Source organism: Carcharhinus amblyrhynchos, chromosome 1 (genome assembly GCF_965287045.1).
Source record: "Carcharhinus amblyrhynchos chromosome 1, sCarAmb.v2.hapA, whole genome shotgun sequence".
In the NCBI taxonomy this organism is placed as follows: domain Eukaryota; kingdom Metazoa; phylum Chordata; class Chondrichthyes; order Carcharhiniformes; family Carcharhinidae; genus Carcharhinus; species Carcharhinus amblyrhynchos.
Genome location: NC_137324.1, coordinates 126,915,604 through 126,930,947, shown reverse-complemented (window position 1 = coordinate 126,930,947; position 15,344 = coordinate 126,915,604). Strand labels below are relative to the sequence as shown.

Here is a 15,344-nt window from a genome sequence, read left to right as displayed (position 1 = left end):
AGGAGTTACAACAGCAGAAACAGATTTGGCAATCCTTAAGAACCTGGAGACAGCCAACCTGACTGACCTGGAATTGATTTGGACTAGCCGCCCACATGTGAGCAGCAGCCAGCGCTGCAGTCCCAGAGCCGAGGATTCCTCCACACCAGCTTCCACAAACCGGGAAAACACCTAGGAGGCTGGGCCTACATTCGAAAGACTACTAGAGCCCAGGAAAACACTGTGGGAACCAAGACCTTCACTCTGCTGGGCCTCAATGACCAGACCTGCATCCCTGAAGCTGCAGCCTCCCCCCCTCCTTGACCTGGAGAGCTGCAATCTCCTGCAGGCTCCAAGCACTCTCTTGACTCCCCCCTTCTACAGTCATCCCACACTCCTAAAAATAAACAACCTAACAATAACTATTCCTGCTCTTTTAAATGTACTTGCAGGCCTAGAGATCCTCCGACCTGTGAAGGAAGACCCCAACACAATACCAGACCAAGCTAGATTCCCAGGCCAGCCCCATCGACTATAGCAAGGTCTGCAAGGCATAATGGGCTACAAGATGAAGGCATGTAAAATCGCTGGCTCCAACGCACCCCTCCCTGATGAGCTCAATGCATTCTACGGCTGTTTTGAGCAAGAAGTCAGCGAGAACATGCCCTCCACTCTGGAAGCCCTGGACAAACCTGTATGTAGGGTTGCCATTGCAGGTGTCAGAGCAGCCTTCTCAAAGGTCAACCCACAGAAAGTGACTGGCCCGGATGGAATATCCGGGCGAACACTCAGATCTTCCGTGAATCAGTTAACCGGGGTGTTCACAGACATCTTCAACCTCTTTTTACAACAATCTGAGGTCCCTATCTACTTCAAGGAGAAAAGCCAAGGAGCGTGCTTTAATGACTATCAGCCGGTGGCTCTGACATCCATCATCATGAAGTGCTTCAAAAGGCTAGTCATGGCACGAATCAATTCCAGCCTCCTGGATTACCTGGATCCACTACAGTTTGCCTATCACCGCAACTGGTCCACAGCAGATGACATCGCCCTGGCCCTGCACTCAACCCTGGAACACCTAGATAACAAAGACACCTACGTCAGACTCTTACTTATTGACTACAGCTCAGCTTCGACACCATTATTCCCACAAAACTCATCTCCAAACTCCGTGACTGGACCTCAGCACCTCCCTCAGCGAATTGATCCTGGACTTCCTAACTCACAGATCACAATCAGTAAGGATAGGCAACAATACCTCCTCCACGATCATCCTTAACACCAGTGCCCCAGAAGGCTGTCTTCACAGCCCCCTACTACATTCCTTATACATCGATGACCATGCAGTCAAATTTCCCTCCAGTTCGATTTTCAAGTTTGCTGACGACACCACTGTAGGGTTGGATCTCAAACAATGACAAGACAGAGTTCAGGAATGAGATTGAGAATCTGGTGAACTGGTGTGGCAATAATAATCTTTCCTTCAACGTCAACAAAACGAAGGAGATTGTCATCAACTTCTGGAAGTGTAAAAGAGAACACTTCCATGTCTACATCAACAGGGATGAAGTAGAAAGAGCTGAGACCTTCAAGTTTTTAGGTGTTAGATCACTAACAACCTGTACTGACCCCATGCTGACACCATAGTTAAGAAACCCACCAACACCTCTACTTTCTCAGAAGACTAAGGAAATTTGGCAAGTCAGCTACGACTCTCACCAACTTTTACAGATGCACCAAAGAAAGCATCCCTTCTGGTGGTATCACTGCTTGCTACAGCTCCTGCTCTGCCGAAAAACGCAAGGAACTACAAAAAGTCATGGAAGGAGCCTAATCCACCATGCAAATCAGCTTCCCATCCATTGACTCAGTCTACACTTCCCGCTGTCTCAGCAAATCAGCCAGCATAATTAAGGACTCCATGCATCATGGACATTCTTCTACCTTCTTCTGTCGGATAAAAGATACAAAAGTTTGAGGTCACGTACCAATCGACTCAAGAAAAGCTTCTTCCCTGCTGCTGTCAGACTTTTGGCTGTACCTACCTTGCATTAAGTTGATCTTTCTCTACGCCCTAGCTATGACTGCAACCTACATCCTTCTCTATGAATGATATGTTTTGTCTGTATAGTGCACAAGAAATAATACTTTTCACTGTATGTTAATACATGTGACAATAATAAATCAAACAAATCCTCTCATCATTGTTTATTCCCTCACATAATTTTAAGGACATTCTTACCACAAAACCAGGGGACCTGCAGGTCAAAACTCATTGGGGGGAATTTTCCTGACCAACTGCCATGGGAGTCATAGCAGGTAAGGGGTGGACCATGCAAAGGTCCATTGATCTTTAGTGGGAGTTTCCAGTTTTGAAGTGAGCATGACCAGAAAATCACACCCATTTTGTCTGCAGAGCTGTTAGCAGATTTATCTCACGTCTTGGATATCCAGGTCCATTTCAAAAGGGGGCCACTGAGGGGAAAATGGTCAACATTTACATCTTGATTAGCTTCCCCCTCTAGCAAGTCAGAAGATCTGTCTAGACAATGGCTTCCCAACACCAAAACATCAATAATTCTTTCAGAAGCCAATGCTGAGACATCAGTCTAAAATCAAAGCCACTTCCAGACACTGGATTAACACCCTTTTTGAAATCATTGTGGATAAAGGTCACATGACGTGGCCATTCTAAAACCTCTATATTGCTTCGAGAACAGAAAAATCCTCAGTTTGCTGTTTGGCATCCAACTGGTGAAACACAAAAGAGCAGAACTCCAGCCCAAATGATAGCCTATTCCTCAAAGCCTGTCTATGCTGGAAGATTTCCTACCATCCCCTGCAGAACTTTTCCATTCTTTGTATACCTACTTACTCTTGCGATTTCAGCACCGACTGAGAACTCTACAGCGAGCTGAACTTCTTTGTGCAAGAACTCTTCATTGGACTCTTGACTGGTAATCAAATGAACAAATGTTCATTTTTGTGGTTCTTTTACTCTTACCATCCATGGTAATAAAATTTTATTTCTTTGATTTCCACCCCCCCCCCGCCGCCTTACTGTTTGTGTTGAATGTGGAGTGGGACTTTGTGAACACTCCTTCCCCTGTGTTTTGAACGTCAATAAATTAATTTTCTGAATTTCTTATTTTCTTAAACATAATGCAAGTTTGCTGCAAATTATTGGTAAATTGTATCACCTAAACAGAGTTTGGGAAAACAGGCGCAGCATATTTTGAAAATAATTCAAAACACTGTCTGCTTACAGAGTCTGGAGTGTCACACGTAGGCCAGACTTCTTCACTCAAAGGGTGGTGAATCTCTGGAATTCTCTGCCCGTTGAAGTGGTGGAGGCTGCCTCGCTAAATATTTTTAAGAAGCGGGTTGATGGGTTCTTGATAAGAGAGGGGATTAAGGGTTATGGGGAGAGGGCGGGAAAGTGGAACTGAGCCACAACAGATCAGCCATGATCTTATTGAATGGCGGGGCAGGCTCGAAGGGCTAGATGGCCTACTCCTGCTCCTATTTCTTATGTTCTTATATTTCCTTCCCTAAGGATGTTATTGAACCAGATATATTTTTACAATAAATGACAATGTTTAGTAGTCATCTTTTAATTACAGATTTGTATTGATCTCAAATTCCACCATCTGCCAAGGTGGGATTTGAACCTGGGTCCCTGGAAAATTATTAGTCCAGCGATAATATTACTACGGCACTGCTTCTCCTGCCCAATATCAGCGCCTTTGCTGATATTGGAGTAAATTCTGGCCGATGACTGGGATTAGATAGATAAGAATGAAGCTGGGCTTGTGCACTGCCACTCAGATAGGTAACAGTGGAGAGGAATTGAAGCAGAATGTGTAGAAGGTTGCACACAGTTCAAAAAGGTTGAGGAGGGATAATTTACCACTGTCACCTGTGACAAGATGTCATCTGTAAGTTTGATAAGAGCAAATAGGTCAAATACTTTACAAATTTGGTGAAGGTAGAGTCAGAAATATGACACTAAATTAAGCAACAAGAAAACTGATTGTAAAACAAGAGTGGAAACAAATGTTTTAAAAACGTTTAAGAATAATAATACAGGAAACTTCAAAATCATGTCAAAGGAATGGTTAGATCAGTGTAGGGATAAATGGAAATGATTATAGCTGTACAAAGAAGTAAAGATTTCTTCCTTCAGTGTCATTAATCAAGAAGACAGTTAGAGAATAAATCAGATCCAGGAGTACACCAATGGGAGTGAACATATGTTCAATAAAACATTTTCTTGAAACATTTACAACATCACACGATCAGATGTCATGTGATCCACTCAGCAGGCATACAGAGTTAGCAAACTTGCTGGAATCTGATGTGGTCATTAGGCCCTGACCCTTCCTGCAAAGTTAACTCTATCCTGAGTTGGAAAGTGCTACAATTTTCCTGCCAGGCTGAACCAGGTCAGAAGATTGGAATGTGAAGTGGTCCTGAATTTTACATTTTTCTGTTGTTTTTTCTAAGGCCAGGAAGTGGAAGAAACCCTTTTGGGTCCCACAAGGCAGGTTTGGGCTTTTTGATGAAATTTCATCAGCCTAAAATATGGGCCAGAATTCTTCGGCTGTTCACACCAGTAGGATCTTCTGGTCCCGACAAAAGGTGCATCCCCACCGAGGGTTTCCCGGTGGCACAGGTTTTATGTAGTCAATGGGAAATCCCATCCACAGCAACAGGCTATAAGATCCCACTGCTGGCGAATGCTGTGCCACTTCCCACCATGAGAAATACACCACAGAGAGGCCAGAGAATCCTTCTCATTAACTTTGTTTCTGTCTCCACAAATGTACTTTGATTTTCACTTCTGACATCTGCAGTAATTTTGCTTTTGTAAATTTAGGCCTTCTCTGCCCTGAACCCACTCGCCGTCTTCCTTACATGCGTGAAAGTTACAGAACCCTTCCCACACCCACTTGCATGGCAGACTGGCTAACAGTTTGCTAGGTGGCAGCTGTGTCCTGCAAAGACCACTGATTGAAAACGGTTGACCTTCAGGCCAGGCAAAGTTGCACAGATGTAACAGCTTATTAAAAAAATTCCTACATTTCACCACCTGTTGAGAGTCTCCATTACAATCAGAAATCTTTTATCAGAGAAAGGGTTTGAAAGCAGATTTGAACATAATGCTTTCAGAAATACATATTAAACTTTTCACTGTTTGGTTACTTCACCATTCAACCAGCAAATAACTCACAGCCCATACAGAAACCTTTGAATCATAGCATGAATTCATGAGCCTTCGAGTCTCCAAAACTGTCAACTTGTTAAGCCTCAGACACATTGTAGAACAGCAGATTCCGCATTCTGCAGCATTCCTGTGGGAATTTCTCTTAAAATGGAAGGTTTTTTTTGAAAAAGTTTCAAATACTTTTATACAGAAAACCGAGATTTTGGGAAGTTAGAAAATCGGTACAACACTATTAAATGTTTCTCTTTCAAAAAAGTTCAAGGATAGTTATGAGGGAGAGAAAAGTGAAATTTATTTCTCAGTACCAACACAAAACCATTATCTACTCTGGTTTATAACTTGATCAACATCTTGTTGGGGTATTATTTTGCAAATAAACAAAGCCCATTACAAACACTCCCATTTATGTTGATTGGGAAACCTCGCTAAAAGCCAGAAGAAATGTAGGAAGATTAAGGAAGTATTCCACAGTATTCATGCATACTGGAAGATTGAGTCAGAATGATAACTTGTAATAAATTTTGATTTCAGCGCAGCATAATGTCAATGGAAGATAAATATGTAAATTGCTACATTTGCACCTTAGACAGGGCAAAGAAAGTTGAAAGGTGCACGGATTGTCATGGTACTATGAAAGAGGGAGAGAAAAGAAAGATTATGAAGGAGAAAGATGATGGAGTGTAATCACACAACGATATTTTTCTTTCATTGTGTCCAGGAGTGCAAGAGAAATACCAGAAGAGCTTCCATGAAATAGATCAATCCAACTGAAGCTACTGGTCAGTTTTGAGCTTTTCACAAGATTACAAGTCAGTAAGCAGAAAAAAAGCATTTATCACCCAAGCTTCTTGGAATAACTTCAAACATAGATTTCAGTTTGAGGTCAAAGGAGAAAGTGAGGCTAAGAATGTCAATGTAAGGACTAAAGGTACAATCATAAACGGTTAGAAGCAGTAACCACTGCTGTAAAAGACATGAAAAATCTATGGGACATAAATTTCTGGGGGTAGCCAAGCCTGCATCTCTGGAAGATTGCCCTCGAGAAAAGTGAGAATTTGATTCCACTGGGCGGTCACTCCGATTCAGCTCCCTTAATTTTCAAGAGAGTCGGTGGTTATGGAGGATAGGCAGGAAAGCGGAGTTCCAGCCGCAATCAGATTAGTCGTGATTTAATTGAATGGCGGAATAGAGTCGATCAGTTGAATGGCTGTTCCTATTTCTGTGATCTAATGTTGGTCTTAAGCTTCCAGCTAATCTGTTGTCAGCATTCCCAGGCTGCTCCAGCACTTCCATCAAATAAACCACCTGCCTGGCATTACCTATGTAATACAAGAGCTGATATAGATCTTGTACAAGGGCAAGAGAGGTGGTCAATCCCAGTGCGATGGACTAGCTATCAAATGATGGTCCTTTGCTTCCTTAGAAGCACTCAACAAGACTGTTTGTTCTTTTTCTTTGGTCCTTTGCTTAGTATGGACCTCAGTATTCATACTGATATGGTTGGTTCAGTGGTGGTTCAACTACCAGCAGGATTCCATTTTCACATGGATGGGGTCAACACTCGAAGGGTGGCCATTGATCCAGGTCTATAGTACTCCAGGTGGCAGCAGTTCCTGCATCTGATTTCTTGACAAAAACAAGATTTATACGACTCAAACGAAGGATGGGAAGAGATAAAGATGCAGCCTTACTAAGATATTGGCCAAGGACAATTGTGCTTCTTGTTTTATATTCAATCATCCCAACAATATATTTGAATACTCTATTTGTGTTTGCTAGAGTCCCACAGCACTACTCATGAACCTTCAGAATTCCATATCTACAACACCATGGTTCTATTTTTCCATGGATGATAACCGTTAATACTTAACCAACACAACACAAGACTTTAGGTCAATTCTGAGGCTTGGCAACCCAGAGAGGGGTCACATTAAACCTGGCAGAGGAAGCCCTCTCATTGGCTCCATTCATTGTAATATCTGGCTGATTTTTTTTCCGTAGAGACTTGGCATCACCTGCTGGTTTCTTGCATCCACTTTGCTCCGCTTTCCCGACATTGCATTTAGGGTCTGAGGAAATCAGGGTAACGGCAGCTTTAGCTCTCCTGGCACAGAATCACTCAAGCAGGATGGACCTTCTGGTATTCACCCGCGCGATTTTCCATGCAGCTGAGAGCACACAGAGCTGTCAGAACGGTATGAAAACTATGGAGCAGATATTTCAGAACTTCAATGGGGAGTACTAGAAATGGGAGTTTCTCATGTTAAAGAAAGGCTTCACTTTTAATACTAGATCAGACACTGTTTTGGGAGTACCTAAGAAAGGGGGTAAACAATAGAAGATTGTTTGCACTGGGTTGTCAAGTCTATTTCACGAGATCAAACTTGGAAGAAAAGTCAGACATTTCTTCCCACTCAATATGATTGATCTAAATCAAACTTTTTTTTTTAAAGTACCATTGCAATTCAGACAGAGACCATAGCATCATTCACAAAAGGTGCTGGATCAAATAGCCTACTCTGTGTTGTAATTTCTACTATTCTAATGCCTCAGTGAACATCAGCACCTTTAAACCCATCAGATTCTCAACTCCTGTGTCTCAAAAGCAGGTTGTCACTACATCTCTGACTAAGTGCCAGGAAGTCTGAGGAAATTCGGGGTGAAAATTTTCATTTCCTTTGGCAACACAGTGTTTATTTAAATTTATTATGTGCACTATTTTAGAGCAGTCATCAACTGGGTTATTTTAAAAAGGGGTTAACATACACACAAGGGAGATTTATATGAACAACCAGTGAATTAAATTCAAACAGATCAGCAAAGGGAAAATGTAACTTTGTGTCCCTACGGAGAACCCCTGTCTCTCAATTATAAGAGCAAGCTTCCCAATAATTTGGAAAAAAAACTGGCTAAATGTTCCTATAGTCAAGAAAAAGAAGAGAACTGCACACTGTGTAAACTGATACACTGTGCATAAAGTACTCCTCCCTTTGCAATAAATAAACTCACAGTCAGCAGTGCTTAAATGTTAGATGCCACCTATAATTCACTTTTATAGTCCAATACATTTTCTTTACAACAGCACCTACACCAAAAAGTAGTTAATTGCCTTTAAATACTGTGAGACTTTCTGAAGGGGTTATATGAATACAACATCTTCTGTTCTTGTCTCCAAGTATATACATTGCCTGAGACAGACTTTCTTTTGGGACTTTGAGAAACAATTATAATTTATTGATTTTAATTATAAATAATTTAATTATAAATAACATGCATATTTTACTATATGCTAAACATAATCATGTTTAAACACAAAGGAGTCAAAGGTGTGCTGCACTATAAAGTCAATAATAAGGGGATATTTCTGCATTTTAGCAGTCAACTTGTTTCAGGTATTAAGGATTTATTTCAAAAGAAATATTTATTTATGTATATGCTTTACATAATAAACAAACAGTACATGTAAGCAGGATTCCTCTTGTTAAAGATGCAAAGTAACAATTTATTTTAATTCAAATAAAGATAATGTGCATTACAATATGTGTTTGCCATTACTTTAAGGCATGAATATTGTATACACCAATTAATTCAAAGGCATTCTTTGCTCAAAGAAAATTCAATGAGTGCGAGATTCAATCACGTACCACTACTACAAAGGTAGATCTGGCTTCCTCTGGCAAGGAACAATGCTCTGGGCTGCTACCTTCACAAAGTTCTCCTTTGAGCTGGGCACAAATAACTGCAAAGTTGTGCGCCCAAACACATTGGTGTTATCCTGACATCACATAGCCCAAGCAATAGGGGATTCATTAGTCAGGAGAGCAGACGAACATTTCTGTGGCCAAAGATGTGACTCCAGGATGGTGTGTTGTCTCCCTAATGCATGGTCAAGGATCTCACTTGAAGGCTGTAGGACATCCATACAGGAGAGGGTGAAGAGTTAGAGGTTGTGGTACACATTAGCACCAAGAATATAAATAAACTGAAGAATGAGGTCTTGCATGAAGAATTCAGGAGCTAGGCAGTAGATTAAAAAGCAAGACCCTCTAAGGTTGCAATCTTTAGATTACTCCTGGTGCCATGTGCTAGGAAATATAGAAATAGGAAAAGAGGGCAGATGAACGTAAGGCTCTGGAGTTGGTGCAGGAGGGAAGGTTTTAGATTCCTGGGACTGTTTCTGGGGAAGGTGGGACATGTGCAAATGAGATGGTCTGCACCTGAACCAGAATGGGACCAACATCTTTGCAGGTAGGTTTGTAGGCATGTAGTGCTGTTGGGAGGATTTTAAACTAGTTTGGCAGGGGGAGGGGATACAGAATAAAACAGAAACATCATGCTACAGTAAAGGAAATAAAGTCAGTGAGTTCAGCTAAGATGAGTGTAAAGAGAGTAAGGCAAGGTTTGATGGTCTTTAATGCTATGAGTATTATAGGTAAGATTGATGAGATGGGGTGACACATGGAAGTGTGATATTGTTGCCATCACAAAGAAGACATAGCTGAGGGAAAAGCAGGAGTGGCAACTCAACATTTCAGGGTATAGGATGTTTAGGTGAGACAGAGGTGTAAAATGGGAGGTGGTGTTGCACTAGTAAGGAGTCAATCACTCTAAGAAGGAGAGGGGGTAACCACATTACTGGGAATGTATTATAGCCACCTCCAAAGCATCATAGGAAATAGAAAAGCAGATATGTTGACATTGACTCAGGTGTGTAAGAATAATTGGCTAATTATATTGGGGATTTCAGGGACAGCTCTACATCAGAGCAGTGAGGAGCATGGAAATGGGGGGAGTACAGGTCCAACATGTTTGCCATAGGGGGAAATTTGGCAGCAATAAGTTCGGGGAGCCTTGACGGTTGAGGACAATTCAAGATTGGATAAGGAAAAAGAGAAATGTTTTTAGCAGGTCCAAAGGGAGCAATTCAGCAATGGCCCAAGAGGAGTATAGAAAGTGCAAGAGGGAACTTAAGAAAGCAATTAGAAGAGCACAAAGGAGGCATCAAAATGGACTTGCAAACAAGATTAGGGAGACTCCCAAGATATTCCATGAATTCATTAAGGAAGAGAGGTTAACCGGGGAAGAGTCAGGCCCGGTAGAGACCAAGGGGCCAATCTGTGTATGAAGCCGTAGGACATTGGAAGGGTGGTAAATGAATCCTCCTCATCGGTCTTCACTCAGGAGAAGGAGGACGGAATTTAGGAAAAGGGACTATGAAGACCTTGAGCAGTTTGACATAGGAAATGAGGAGGTATTAGAAACTTTGACAGGCTTAAAAATGGACAAAACCCTAAGCCCAGATGAACTACATCTCATTTTTCTGCAAGGGGCGAGGTAGGAAATTGCAGGGGCTCTGGCGGAAATTATTAATTCCTCTCTGGCCATGGGGAAGTAAGTTTGTGTTTGTATCTTTATATGCCCTGTTTGTGGACAGAATTCCCACTTACCTGACGAAGCAGCAGCGCTCCGAAAGCTGGTGGCTTTTGCTACCAAATAAACCTGTTGGACTTTAATCTAGTGTTGTGAGACTTCTTATTATGATTACCCCAGTTCAACGCCGGCTTCTCCACATCATGGGGAAGTGGCCATGGGGGACTGGAGGTCAGCTAATGTGATTCCACAGAAGATGAATAAGGGAATTACAGAATGATGAGTCTCACGTCATTGGTAGGGGAACAATTGGAGAAAATTCTGAAGGGGAGAATTAATCTCCTCTTGGAAAGGCATGGGTTGATCAGAGATAGTCAGTCAGCGATCATGCCTAACAGGTCTGATAGAATTTTTCAAAAAGAGTTATCAAATGCGTAAATGGGGGCAGTCCAGTTGATGTAGTTTATATGGATTTTAGCAAAGCCTTTGACAAGGTCCCAATGGGAGACTGATTGAGAAGGTTGAAGCACATGGAATTCAGAGAAACTTGGCGAGATGGATCTGAAACTGGCTTAGTAATAGGATACAAAAGATGGTTGTAGAAGGCTGTTTGAGCGACTGGAGGCTGGTGTCCAGTGGTGTACTAGAAGGTTCAGTGCTGGCTCTTTATTGTTTGTTATATAAATAAATGATATAAAATTTATTTATTAGTCACAAGTAGGCCTCCATTAACACTGCAATGAAGTTAGTGTGAAAATCCTCTTATTTGCCACAGTCCAGCACCTGTTCAGGTACATTGAGGTAGAATTTAGCACGGCCAATTCACCTGACCAGCACATCTTTTGGACTGTGAGGGAAAACTGGAGCACCCGGAGTAAACCCATGCAGACATGGGGAGAACATGCAACCTCCACAAAGACAGTGACCCAAGCCAGGAATTGAACCCGGATCCCTGGCGCTATGAGGAAGCAGTGCTAACCATTGTGCCACCGTAATGAGATGAAAATGTTGGGGAAATGATAAGCAGGTTTACAGGTGTCACCAAGATTGGTAGTGTAGTTAAAAATGAAGAAGGTTATAGGAAGATGCAGGTAGGTTGATCAGATGGGCAGAGCAGTAGCAGAAGGTGATAAGTGAGAGGTGACACTTCTTCCAAAGTGCAACAGTCTTTAATGAATGGCAAGGCACTAGGGAGCTTAGAGGAACAGATGGATCTTGTGATACCTATTCACTGATCCCTGAGGTTAGCACAGCACAGCACATGAATAGGACACTTAAGAAGGCATAGGAGATTCTTATTTTTATCAGTTGTAGCATAAGAGAAAGAAGGTAACGGAATGGTGCAGCACTTCAGTTTGGCCAAAGCTGGAGTACTCTGTGCAGTTCTGGTCACCTTACTAGAGGGGATGTGATTTCACTGGAAGAAATACAGAAGAGATTCACTAGGATGTTGTCTTGGATGGAGCATTTGAGCTATTAGGAGAGACTGGATAGGCTTTGATTACTTTCTTTAGCACAGAGAAGGCTGGGTGGGAGGGCATGACTCAGGTGTATAAAATTATAAGAGGTTTGGGCAAGGTGAATAGGAACCAGCTGTTCCCCTTGGTTGGGGGGTCAATCACAAGGAGGCATAGTTTTAGGATGAGGGGCAGCAGATTCAAAGGGGATTTGAGAATGGGGGGTGAGTATCTAATGCACAGCCTGGAAAGATAATGGAGGCTGGAAACCCTACAATCTTTAAAATGTATTTGGATAAGCACCTGAAATATCATAACCTGCAAGGATGTGGAACAGGTGCTGGAAAATGGGATTAGTGCAACTTTAATAGTATTGTCGGTGCAGACTTGATAGACCGAAGAGCTTTTTCTGTGCTGTACAACTCCATGACTCAAAGTGGCATGAACACAAATTGTTTCACTATATTCTATGGAAATTTACATTACACGTACTGCAACCCATCGGCAACACCACTCACCGACCTACCTGTTCACTTTCCACGGTTCCAAGGAAATGGAATTCCTCTAAATTCCAACATATACTGGTTCCGCAACTTTTAAAAAAGCGATTCAGTTTTTATATTCTTTCTATCAAAGTATTACTTCCCCGCATTATACTCCATCTGCTATCTTTTTGGGCAATCACTTAGCTGATCTACGTCCTTTTTTAATCTCTTCATGTTCTCCTACAGTAGAATTATAGAATTGCTACAGCACAAAAATGGGCCACTTGATCTGTTGTTGTCTGTGCTGACTCTATGCAATAGCAAATTAAGTAGTAGTTCCACCCCTTGCCATTTCACATCTTACTTTCCCACCTGCTTTGTACTACTAGCAAATTTGGATATATTAAGCTTAGTCCCTTCACTAACATCTTGCCAAAAATAGCCCATCTAGCTATTTTCTGTCCATTAATCAATTCTCTATCCATTCTATTACATTATCTTCAATCTCAAAAACCATAGCACCTGATCAAATGCAACATGAAAATCCAAATTATGTCACAGTCACTTGTTCGCCCTCATCTATCCCCGCTAGTTACACTTTCAAAAACACTAAACAGATTTGTCAAACATGATTTTTCTTTCATAAAACTATGCTGTACCTAATTGTGTTGATAAGAACAATATATATATTGTTAATTGAATCTATATAATATACGTTTCTGGTGTTGCTTGTGTATTCAAATCAAAGAGATGGGTTAAAAGGGTTTAAAGTTTAGTAATTCCAGAAATATATTTTAATTGCTGCCTTGCAATAGTGGTCAACTGATATAGACAGAAAAAAAGACAGAAAAACAAAGAGTTCAGAGGGGCAGAAAGTTTAAGCTCTCGGATATGGCTATCAGGGACATTAGTTGACCAAATATTTAACTACACAACTCGGGTAACTGATCAGTTTAGCAGAGGTACAAATGGAAGATTGAGTTTAGGAAACTCATTCGTTTGCGCTGCAGTTGAAGAAAGTGAGTTTGAGTGCAGCTTTTGTTTGGCTCATGGACAGATACCAGTTGGGTGAAACACAACAAGTGAATACTCAGGGAAAAAAAACTTTTTACCACTGTGCCAGTCCCTTTGTGACAAGTGCTAACGTTTCACTGGTTAGTGTGTCTGTAAAGATAATACTAAGATAAAGGGACTAGTGTGAATAGGAAGTGTCCTCATGTTTGCAGTGAGGTCTTTCCAACCTTTTTGTCTGGTGTAATATAGTTTTTTTTCTTGTTCAATTTATTTTATTCTCTGTGTTGAAAGTTCATCACAGTAAGGAGTCTCACAACACCAGGTTAAAGTCCAACAGGTTTATTTGATAACACAAGCCACAAGCTTTTGCAGCACTGCCTCTTCATCAGATGAGTGGGCACTCAATTCCAACTTCCTGTACCATGAACTGCACCTCTTTAAAGAGGAACTGTAGCCCACTTACTCCAATTAGTGCAATTACTGCTTCTCAAATTAGATACAAATCGCACAAGTGGGGGTGGCACCCAATATAGTTAGTAATTCAAATTGCAATAAAAAATTCAGACATCAGTATCTCAACTTACAGAACATCACAATTAATGCATGCATGTTTTCTATGTTTAAAAAAAGTTAATTGGAATGTAGCTTTTATTCCCCATGAAAATGTTAAAATATTATTCTTATATTTAAATAATTTGGGTACTGTTTATCTAATTGGGCCAGGTTCACCACCCTCCACTACGTCCCTGTGTCAGCTGCAGTGATAGCTGAGAGGTCCCCCACTGTGCTTGCTACCAGTCTGCAACAGCTCAGAGCTATGAACATGCAGCTGGAGTTTTGTCTACACCCCCTTCTCCCACAATCCTCCCAGGAACCATCACCAAAGTTGTTAATACAAAAACAAAATACTGCAGGTGATGAAAATCTGAAACAATTTTACAAATTTATGTTTCAGTGCAAGGTTTTACTAACTTGAAGCAGATACTGAGAATTTACAATTGGCCTGATAGCCCCTACCAGAAAGTTATTTCAGGAAAGCCAATTACTGGGAACTCTTCCAGAATCAAAAGGCCTGAAGATGATCAGGCTCTGAATCTATAAGTGAGGACCACAATGTATACAGGTCTAGGAGTTGAATTGCATCCAGATTGTGAACAATAGGAGTGTATTGCACAGTAAATACATAAAAAATAATTTGCAGCTCACTAACTTAAACCAATTCTGCTTTCCAATCCAGATGGCTATATAGTTTTTAGAAAGAATTGACTAATAACAGAAAATGCTAAAAAGACATGCTGGCTGTTGTCCAAAATTTTACAGAAATGCTATTCACATTTATAGTGAATATCATGCATTAAGAAATCTAAAGAATTTAATTATAATTTTGCTAATTTAAATATACATCTTAAAACTCATATGATCAAAAAATAAACAAAGGCTTTTGAACAATAATTAAATCAAATATTTGCACCTAAAATCAAGCTGATGCTAATTGCTGCAGAGACCCAAAAAGCCTCATGCTTCCCCTGCAAATAACACCCCTGCCAACCCCACCCTTCATAATGACAATATGAGCAATATCAGGCTCTTTCTTGCACTTACTCGAAGGGAGGAAGGACAGAAATTAAAGCATCAATTGGTGCACCCTCTTATTGCTCTTCCTGAAAAATTGCTGAAGTGACCTTCTGTAAGAAGGCCAACGATAAGAAATTGTCATGCTCACTTCTCGTCCATGTTCACTGCCCAGAGAACCTGTTCAGTTTTATTTCCGTGAATATAGCAACTGAAATCACAGGGACTCCAGGAGGGAAT

General features: G+C 41.1%; 1 protein-coding gene across 4 annotated transcripts in view; it reads right to left on the bottom strand.

The window, feature by feature from the left end:
- sorcs2 (sortilin-related VPS10 domain containing receptor 2) overlaps positions 1–15,344 on the bottom strand; it is a 591,285-nt gene that overhangs the window by 429,470 nt on the left and 146,471 nt on the right. The window contains exon 1 of one of the 4 annotated variants that reach the window (XM_080192236.1): positions 12,560–12,603. The exons of the other annotated variants lie outside the window; for them this stretch is intronic. The gene's annotated coding sequence lies outside the window, so the exon portion shown is untranslated. Of the gene's footprint in view, positions 1–12,559; positions 12,604–15,344 lie in introns of those variants that run through there. 4 annotated transcript variants of the gene reach the window in all.